Source organism: Phocoena phocoena, chromosome 9 (assembly GCF_963924675.1).
Source record: "Phocoena phocoena chromosome 9, mPhoPho1.1, whole genome shotgun sequence".
In the NCBI taxonomy this organism is placed as follows: Eukaryota; Metazoa; Chordata; class Mammalia; order Artiodactyla; family Phocoenidae; genus Phocoena; species Phocoena phocoena.
The window spans coordinates 6066439-6075801 of NC_089227.1; positions in this window are offsets into that span (position 1 = coordinate 6066439).

The following is a 9363-nucleotide window of genomic DNA, read 5'->3' on the forward strand; positions in this document are numbered from 1 at the left end:
AGACTTCAGCTGCTCCCTTGCCCTGAATACAGCGCAATGCTCTCCGCTGCGTCCAGGTCATTTACCACAAGTCAAAACATGTGCATTTTTCACATATTTATCAAGTAATCTGGATCAAATCACATATTTGCCTAAATCATCTGAAATTTATATCAAAATATGTTGTTTTATATATATATATACACACATATACGTATAAGTACATATACATATATTAATATATACATATAATATATACACACATACATACACACACACACACACACACACACACACACACACACTCTATATCAATCTGGGTCCAACCAAGAAATGCAAATCACAACATAATTTAAACAAGGGAAGTTTAATGTAAAAAAACATTAAGCGATTTTTAGGAAATAAGACAGGGGGGTAATTGTTGAGACAGAAAGAGAGCTCTCAAGGGCACCCTAGAGCTGCAGGAGAGGACCCAAAGACAGACACAAGTGGAAGGTGCTCAGACCTCAATGAAGAAAGTGGGACAGCACCGACTGGGTGGGAGAGGATTTTGCTGGGCTTCTCGGGCCAGAGCTGGTCCACAGTCACTGGACCAATGGGAACCTCTTTCTGGGGCACAGGCAAACTGAGCCCAGTGGGTAGGCAGGGAGAGTTGAGGGTGCACTGAGGTCCGAAGCACACAGGGTCATGTCAGGAGGGCCACAGGAAACCACCCCCAGGACGCAGGCAAGCCAAGGCTGACAGGCAGCAAGCAGGCAGAGTCGGGTGCCACATGGATGCACTGGAGAGACCTCCATGCCAGGACTCCAGCACGCTTCTGTGCACAGCCTGGGCCTGGGCAGCACTGGGCCCCTCCAAGGGACAAAGTTCAGGCAGGCAGCCAGCCCAGTGTGCCCATGTGCAGGGCTAAGGAGATGCCACAAGGGGCAGCAACCTGGAGGGTGGTCCCGTCCTATGCCATCTGCAGTTCCTGACTGCACAGGTGCTGCCCACGTCAACAGCTTTGGAGAGCAAGCAGAAACAGAATGCTGGAGAGAGCCACACCATGCATGCACATAACCCTGGAGAAATGGCACTGCTGAGCAGTAAAGACTAGACCAGATACTTGTCCTGCAGGACCTGGCAATGAGCCTTGAGAGCCAGGAAGGGAAATCCCTTCCTTCTGCAATGTCTCTCCAGCACCTTCTATGGACATCATCAAGCAACTGGCAAAAGAAAACTATTTCTCCAGACATATGCCTAGGACTAGGATTGTTGTCGTGTAGCTCTATGCTGTTTTTTAAGGAATCTCCGTACTGTTCTCCATAGTGGCTGTACCAATTTACATTCCCACCAAAAGTGTAGAATTGTTCCCTTTTCTCCACACACTCTCCAGCATTTACTTTTTTTTTCCTTTCTTTTTTTTTTTTTTTTTTTTTGCGGTACGCGGGCCTCTCACTGTTGTGGCCTCTCCCGTTGCGGAGCACAGGCTTCGGATGCGCAGGCTCAGCGGCCATGGCTCACGGGCCCAGCCGCTCCGCGGCATGTGGGATCTTCCCAGACCGGGGCACGAACCCGTGTCCCCTGCATCGGCAGGCGGACTCTCAACCACTGCGCCACCAGGGAAGCCCCCAGCATTTACTTTTTGTAGAATTTTTATGATGGCCATTCTGACCAGTGTGAGGTGATACCTCATTGTACTTTTGATATGCATTTCTCTAATAATTGGTGATATTGAGCATCTTTTCATGTGTTTGTTGGCCATCTGTATGACCTCTTTGGAGAAATGTCTATTTAGGTCTTCTGCCCATTTTTTGATTGGGTTGTTTGATTTTGATATTGAGCTGCATGAGCTGTTTGTATGTTTTGGAGATTAATGCCTTGTCAGTTGCTTCATTTGCAAATGTTTTCTCCCATTCTGAGGGTTGTCTTTTCATTTTGTTTATGGTTTCCTTTGCTGTGCAAAAGCTTTTAAGTTTAATTAGGTCTCATTTGCTTATTTTTATTTTTATTTTCATTACTCTAGGTGGTGGATCAAAAAAGATCTTGCTGTGATTTACATCAAAGGGTGTTCTGCCTGTATTTTTCTCTAAGAGTTTTATAGTATCTGGCCTTAGATTTAGGTTTTTAATCCACTTTGAGTTTGTTTTTGTGTATGGTGTTAGAAAATGTTCTAACTTCATTCTTTAACGTGTAGCTGTCCAGTTTTCCCAGCACCACTTATTGAAGAGACTGTCTTTTCTCCATTGTATAGTCTTGCCTCCTTTGTCATAGCTTAGGTGGCCATAGGTGCGTGGGTTTATCTCTGGACTTTCTATCCTGTTCCATTGATCTATATTTCTGTTTTTGTGCCAGTACCATACTGTTTTGATCACTGTAGCTTTGTAAAACAATAAAATACACAAACATATGGAGACTAAACAATACATTACCAAATAATCAATGGATCATTGAAGAAATCAAAGAGGACATCAAAAAATACCTAGAGGCAAATGACAATGAAAACACAACAATCTAAAACCTATGGGATGCAGCAAAGGCAGTTCTAAGAGGGAAGTGTATAGCAATATAATCCTACCTCAAAAAACAAGAAAAATCTTAAATAAACAACCTAATATTACACCTAAAACAACTAGAGAAAGAAGAACAAACAAAACCCAAAGTTAGTGGAAGGAAAGAAATCATAAAGATCAGAGCAGAAATAAGTGAAATAGAGATGAAGAAAATAATAGTAAAGATCAATGAAACTAAAAGCTGGTTCTTTGAGAAAATAAACAAAATTGATAAACCGTTAGCCAGACTCATCATGAAAAAGAGGGAGAGGACTCAAATCAGTAAAATGAGAAATGAAAAAGGAAAAGTTACAACAGGCACCCAGAAATACAAAGGATCATAAGAGGTTACTACAAGTAACTATATGCCAATAAAACAGACAACCTAGAAGAAATGAACAAATTCTTAGAAAGATACAACCTTCCAAGACTAACCAGGAAGAAATAGAAAATAGGAACAGAGCAATCAAAAGCACTGAAATTGAAACTGTGATCAAAAATCTTCCAACAAACAAAAGCCCAGGGCCAGAGGGCTTCACAGGTGAATTCTACCGAACATTTAGAGAAGAGTTAACACCTACCTTTCTGAAACTCTTTGAAAAAATTGCAGAGCAATGAACACTCCCAAGCTCATTCTGAGGCCACCATCACCTTAATACCAAAACTGGACAAAGATACTACAAAAAAAGAAAATTACAGGCCAATAACACTGATGAACATAGATGCAAAAATCCTCAACAAAATACTAGCAAACCCAATCCAGCAACACATTAAAAGGATCATACGCCCTGATCAAGTGGGATTTATCCCAGCATGCAAGGATTCTTCAATATACGCAAATCAATCAATGTGATACACCACATTAACAAATTGAAGAATAAAAACCATATGATCATCTAAATAGATGCAGAGGAAGCTTTTGACAAAGTTCAACACCCATTGATGATAATAACTCTCCAGAGAGTGGGCTTAGAGGGAACCTACCTCAACATAATAAAGGCCATATGCGACAAAACCCACAGCCAACACCATTCTCAATGGTGAAAAGCTGAAAGCATTCCTTCTAAGATCAGAAACAAGACAAGGATGTCCACTCTTGCCACTATTATTCAACATAGCTTTGGAAGTCCTAACCATGGCTATCAGAGGAGAGAAAGAAATAAAAGGAATCCAAATTGGAAAAACAGAAGCAAAACTGTCACTGTTTGCAGAGGATGTGATAGTATACATAGAGAATCCTAAAGATGCCACCAGAAAACTACTAGAGCTATCAATGAATTTGGTAACGTTGCAGGATACAAAATTAGAACACAGAAATCTCTTGCATTTCTATACACTAGCAATGAAAGATCAGAAAAAGAGATTAAGGAAACAATCCCATTTACCATGCATCAAAAAGAACAAAATATCTAGATCCTTTAAAGAGCTCTTCCTTCCTTTGCCCCCAAGCACCAAGCAGGGAGGGTAAGGGCCTAAGGAGTGGGTGGCAATATGGGTGGGGCCTGGGCGGGCAGGCTGGCTACTCCGAGGAGCTGGGGCTGGACCTCCACGCCCCACCTCCCCGTCCCCCACCCCCACCCCCTGCACCCATGTGAGGGGGCAGGGCACCCTGATCGCTTAGAACCTCCAAGGAGAGGCCAGCAGTTTGCCTGTATCCCTAGGGCGCTGGAAGCCATGGCCTGTTTTCAGCAAGGAGCCAGGTACTTACCTCGACCTTGACTTTATAAATTCACTCTGCAAACAGGGATTGAGTGCCTGAGAGGCAGGGGGCACTGGAGTCAGAGCTGTGAGACAAAGAGTCACACCCTGGACTCCCAGAGTTTACCACCCAGCAGGAAGACACACTTGAAAGAATAATTTGTGGTGCTTGCTGCAGAGAAGAGAACTGGGCTGTATTACAACACAAGGGGCTCACTTAGTTTGGGTGAGGGTTCAGGAAAACTGCACTAAGAGGGGGTTGTGGGAGAGAGGCTGAAGAGTCAAGACGGGGCATGAACACTGAAACAGAGTAAACTATGCGTGCGGGACAATCCAGGTCTAGACATCAGCCTTGAAGCAAGAAAAATCTGCAGATTTCCAGAAACTGGCAAAAAAAAAATTAAAAAAAACCTAAAAATGAAAAACCTCAAGCAGGAATGTGGAGAGTGAAATAAAGGAAGCATGAGAAGAGAAATGTAAAATAAATGTTAGGACCAAATCATACAACCCCTGTAGAACATACCCCAGATGCCATTTTATTCTAAAGGCAACAGGAGGATATAAAAAGGTTCAAACAGTATCAAGTTGCATTTTTAAAAGGTCACTGACTACACTGTAGAAACAGGTTGAAGGGAGGTAAAAGCAGATGCAGAAGCACCAGTTAGAAAGCTGTCGTCCGAGGTAAAAGGTAGGGTGACTTAGATGGAGTCTGGGAAGGAGGGGACAAAGGGAAGGGAATTTCTCAGGTGGCTCTGGACCTGACAGACGCTCCATTAATGTGTGCTGAATCCTTGCCCCTCCCACCGCTTGAGAGCAGAAGTTACAGTGCCTTTCACAGCGGAGACAGAGTTCAAGAGGCTGAGCACAATGCCCAGGGTCTCAAAGGCCAGGTTCTGGACGCCCAGAGTGAGCTGCGCGGACCCCCCCCCCACCCAGGACGCCAGCGCTGCGCTGGGTAAGGAGAACGCTTTCCTGATGCTCCGCGCCTGCGGACACCGGGCTCTTGGCAAGTGTGAACTGGTTCTGCCCACGGCCTGTCCTGTTGGCCTGTCCTGCAAGGGAGAATCCCCACGCAGAGAAAGTGGGAAACACAGAGCTCGTAAGGGCTGCGGGCGGACACTTGACGCAGGAGCTGGATTCTGGGCGCCTGGTCCCTGGCCGCCTGCGGCACCGCCACCTGCACCTGGGCTGCTCGGGGCCGGGACACCGCCTCCAGGGGAACAAACGCCTGTCCATGAAAAAGACTGTCTCAGCTGGATTGGAGGATGAGGGTGATCGGTAAACAGAGAGGAGCCAGCTGAGGAAAGAAATCAAACAGAAGACGTGCTCGGTCGGCAGACTGCTCGGCCCAATGGAAAGTCTATACCGCCTGATTCTCCGCAAGTGTGTGAGCAAAGGGCAGCCCTCCCTCCCAAGTGAGATCGGAGAGTCTCCTGTCTGTCTAGCCCTGTGACCAAGGCTGTGACAGATCGAGCACGGTCGTCAGCTGGGGTCCACTGACCCGTACACTTAGGCTAATTTCTGAAACAGAAAAGTCCGGAATCTCAGTGGCTTGAAACAATGCGTTCCTTTCTCACATACCCCATGGAACACTCCGAGAAATGATTTAGGGGCACAGGCTCTTCCATCTTTGTGCCACCTTCAAAATGTGGCCTCCAAGTTCACCGCCTAAGGGAGAAAGGAATGATTCAGGGGGCGTAGTTCTGTGGACATGGTAGGTAACTGGCAGTCAGAGACACAGCCCAGCTAATGCGCATGCATTGGGGGCGTGTTTAGCTGTGTTCCCCCGCAGAGGACAAAAGGCATACAGTGGACTCTAGCCGACTTGGCCAGACCCTTCAGACACCTGAATGTTTGTCTTCCCATTTGTGGAACACTCTCGGGTCCTCCCTAGAGAGGCTGCCCAGAGTTCCAACAGACACTGCATCCCATACCAGGGCGCAGACCTCCCAGCAATTCCGCTCCATCAGGCCCCGTGTGCCTGCTCTTGGTGCCGTAACTCACAAACGAGAGAGACTCGTGAGGCTCTCCTCCCACTCTATATACAGCACAGGATGACTGCAGTAAACACCACCCCTGGGGAAAGGACAGAGACACACCAGTCACTGACCCACAGGGACACTTGGACTCTGCAGGACAAGCAACCTCACGTCTCTGCCCTGTTTGGGGGCCCCTGGTCAGAAGTTCCAAGGTTTGTTCTTCTCAGGGATCCCTGCCCTGGATCTTCCTCCTTGGTAGTCCTTACTCTCTACACTGTGCTCTTTATTTGACCTGGGTGTTGGAGCGGGGTGGGTATTCTTTCAGAGGCTCTATATAGGCTTTGGATCCCACTTTCTATCTGTCCATCACCTGGTCTTTTTAGACTAGTTTTGTAGTTTCTTTGGCAATATAATTTCCTCAGAACCTTAGAAGGTTTCTGGTATATTTGCTTCCAAACAGTTCCATATGGTTGTAACCACACCCTAAGCATTTCTGTACACCAGATTTGCAAATCTACGTTTTTTTTTCTTTTGCTTTCCCATACCCTTGCTTATATCAGCTTAACATAACAGCTTAACTGCCTGTAACAGTTTCTTAATTTGATCATCGCCATGAGGCTGTCATAATACAGCTTGGGAGCTTAAAGGCTTTTTTATTCCAATATCTCATTTCCTACTGTTTGTGTTCCAGAAGCAGTCGGAATTTCCAACTCTTCATGGACTCAAGTTTCTGGACGCTCTGCTTACAAACTAGCCAGTTTTCTCCCGAGTTCTCTTTCTTTTAACGGTGTGCCAACACAGCCAATTGTAGCAAACCCACACTAACACTTTGATTTTTTTTCCAACCACTTTTGCTAGAGTTGCCAAACCATGAGACGCAACAATTTACTTCCAAAGAGATTTTCAGGTAATAATTTTACTAAATATTTTCTCATAGATCACCATCTTTCTTGCCACCTGACTCTAAGTCAAGGTCAGACATCAGATTTTTGTTATTATAGCCTTTCAGAGTACCAATATTTTTATATTAGTCCCGGTAATTTAATTGCTGTACCAATTCTCAAATCTCAGTGGCTCAACACAATAAATGTTTTTCTTCTTCATATCACAGTCCAGTCAGAGTTGGCTGGTTCTCCTCCAAGCAGTGACTCAATGACCCAGGCTCCTTCTATCTGTGGTGTTTCCATGTTCAACATACAGCCTCCAAGCTTGCCGCTGGAGGAGAAGCTGCTTTGTATGTGCAGCCCAGAAGTGCTGACATCCACATCCCACCACAGCCCACCACATCCCACCACAGCCCAGCACATCCCACCACAGCCCACCACATCCCACCACATCCCACCACATCCCACCACATCGCACCACAGCCCACCACAGCCCACCACATCCCACCACAGCCCAGCACATCCCACCACATCCCACCACAGCCCACCACATCCCACCACAGCCCACCACAGCCCACCACATCCCACCACATCCCACCACATCGCACCACAGCCCACCACAGCCCACCACATCCCACCACAGCCCAGCACATCCCACCACATCCCACCACAGCCCACCACATCCCACCACAGCCCACCACATCCCACCACATCCCACCACATCCCGCCACATCCCGCCACATCCCGCCACATCCCGCCACAGCCCGCCACATCCCACCACATCCCACCACATCCCACCACATCCCACCACATCCCACCACATCGCACCACAGCCCACCACAGCCCACCACATCCCACCACAGCCCATCACATCCCACCACATCCCACCACAGCCCACCACATCCCACCACAGCCCACCACAGCCCACCACATCCCACCACATCCCACCACAGCCCACCACATCCCGCCACATCCCGCCACATCCCGCCACATCCCGCCACATCCCGCCACATCCCACCACATCCCGCCACATCCCGCCACATCCCGCCACATCCCACCACATCCCACCACAGCCCGCCACATCCCGCCACATCCCGCCACATCCCGCCACATCCCGCCACATCCCGCCACATCTCGCCACAGCCCGCCACATCCCACCACATCCCACCACATCCCAGCACAGCCCACCACATCCCGCCACATCCCGCCACATCCCGCCACATCCCACCACATCCCAGCACAGCCCACCACATCCCGCCACAGCCCGCCACATCCCGCCACATCCCGCCACAGCCCGCCACATCCCGCCACATCCCGCCACATCCCGCCACATCCCACCACATCCCGCCACAGCCCGCCACATCCCGCCACATCCCGCCACATCCCGCCACATCCCGCCACAGCCCGCCACAGCCCGCCACAGCCCGCCACATCCCGCCACATACCGCCACATACCGCCACAGCCCGCCACAGCCCGCCACATCCCGCCACATCCCGCCACATCCCACCACATCCCACCACATCCCACCACAGCCCACCACAGCCCACCACAGCCCACCACAGCCCACCACATCCCACCACAGCCCACCACAGCCCGCCACATCCCGCCACATCCCGCCACAGCCCGCCACATCCCGCCACATCCCACCACATCCCACCACATCCCACCACATCCCACCACATCCCACCACAGCCCACCACATCCCACCACATCCCACCACAGCCCACCACGTCCCACCACATCCCACCACAGCCCACCACATCCCACCACAGCCCGCCACATCCCGCAACATCCCACCACAGCCCACCACAGCCCACCACAGCCCACCACATCCCACCACAGCCCACCACATCCCACCACATCCCACCACAGCCCACCACAGCCCACCACAGCCAACCACATCCCACCACAGCCAACCACATCCCACCATATCGCACCACATCCCACCACATCCCACCACATCCCACCACATCCCACCACAGCCCACCACATCCCACCACATCCCACCACAGCCCACCACAGCCCACCACATCCCACCACAGACCACCACAGCCCACCACATCCCACCACATCCCACCACATCCCACCACATCCCACCACATCCCACCACATCCCACCACATCCCACCACATCCCACCACAGCCCACCACATCCCACCACAGCCCACCACAGCCCACCACATCCCACCACAGCCCACCACAGCCCACCACATCCCACCACATCCCACCACATCCCACCACATCCCACCACAGCCCACCACATCCCACCACATCCCACCACATCCCACCACA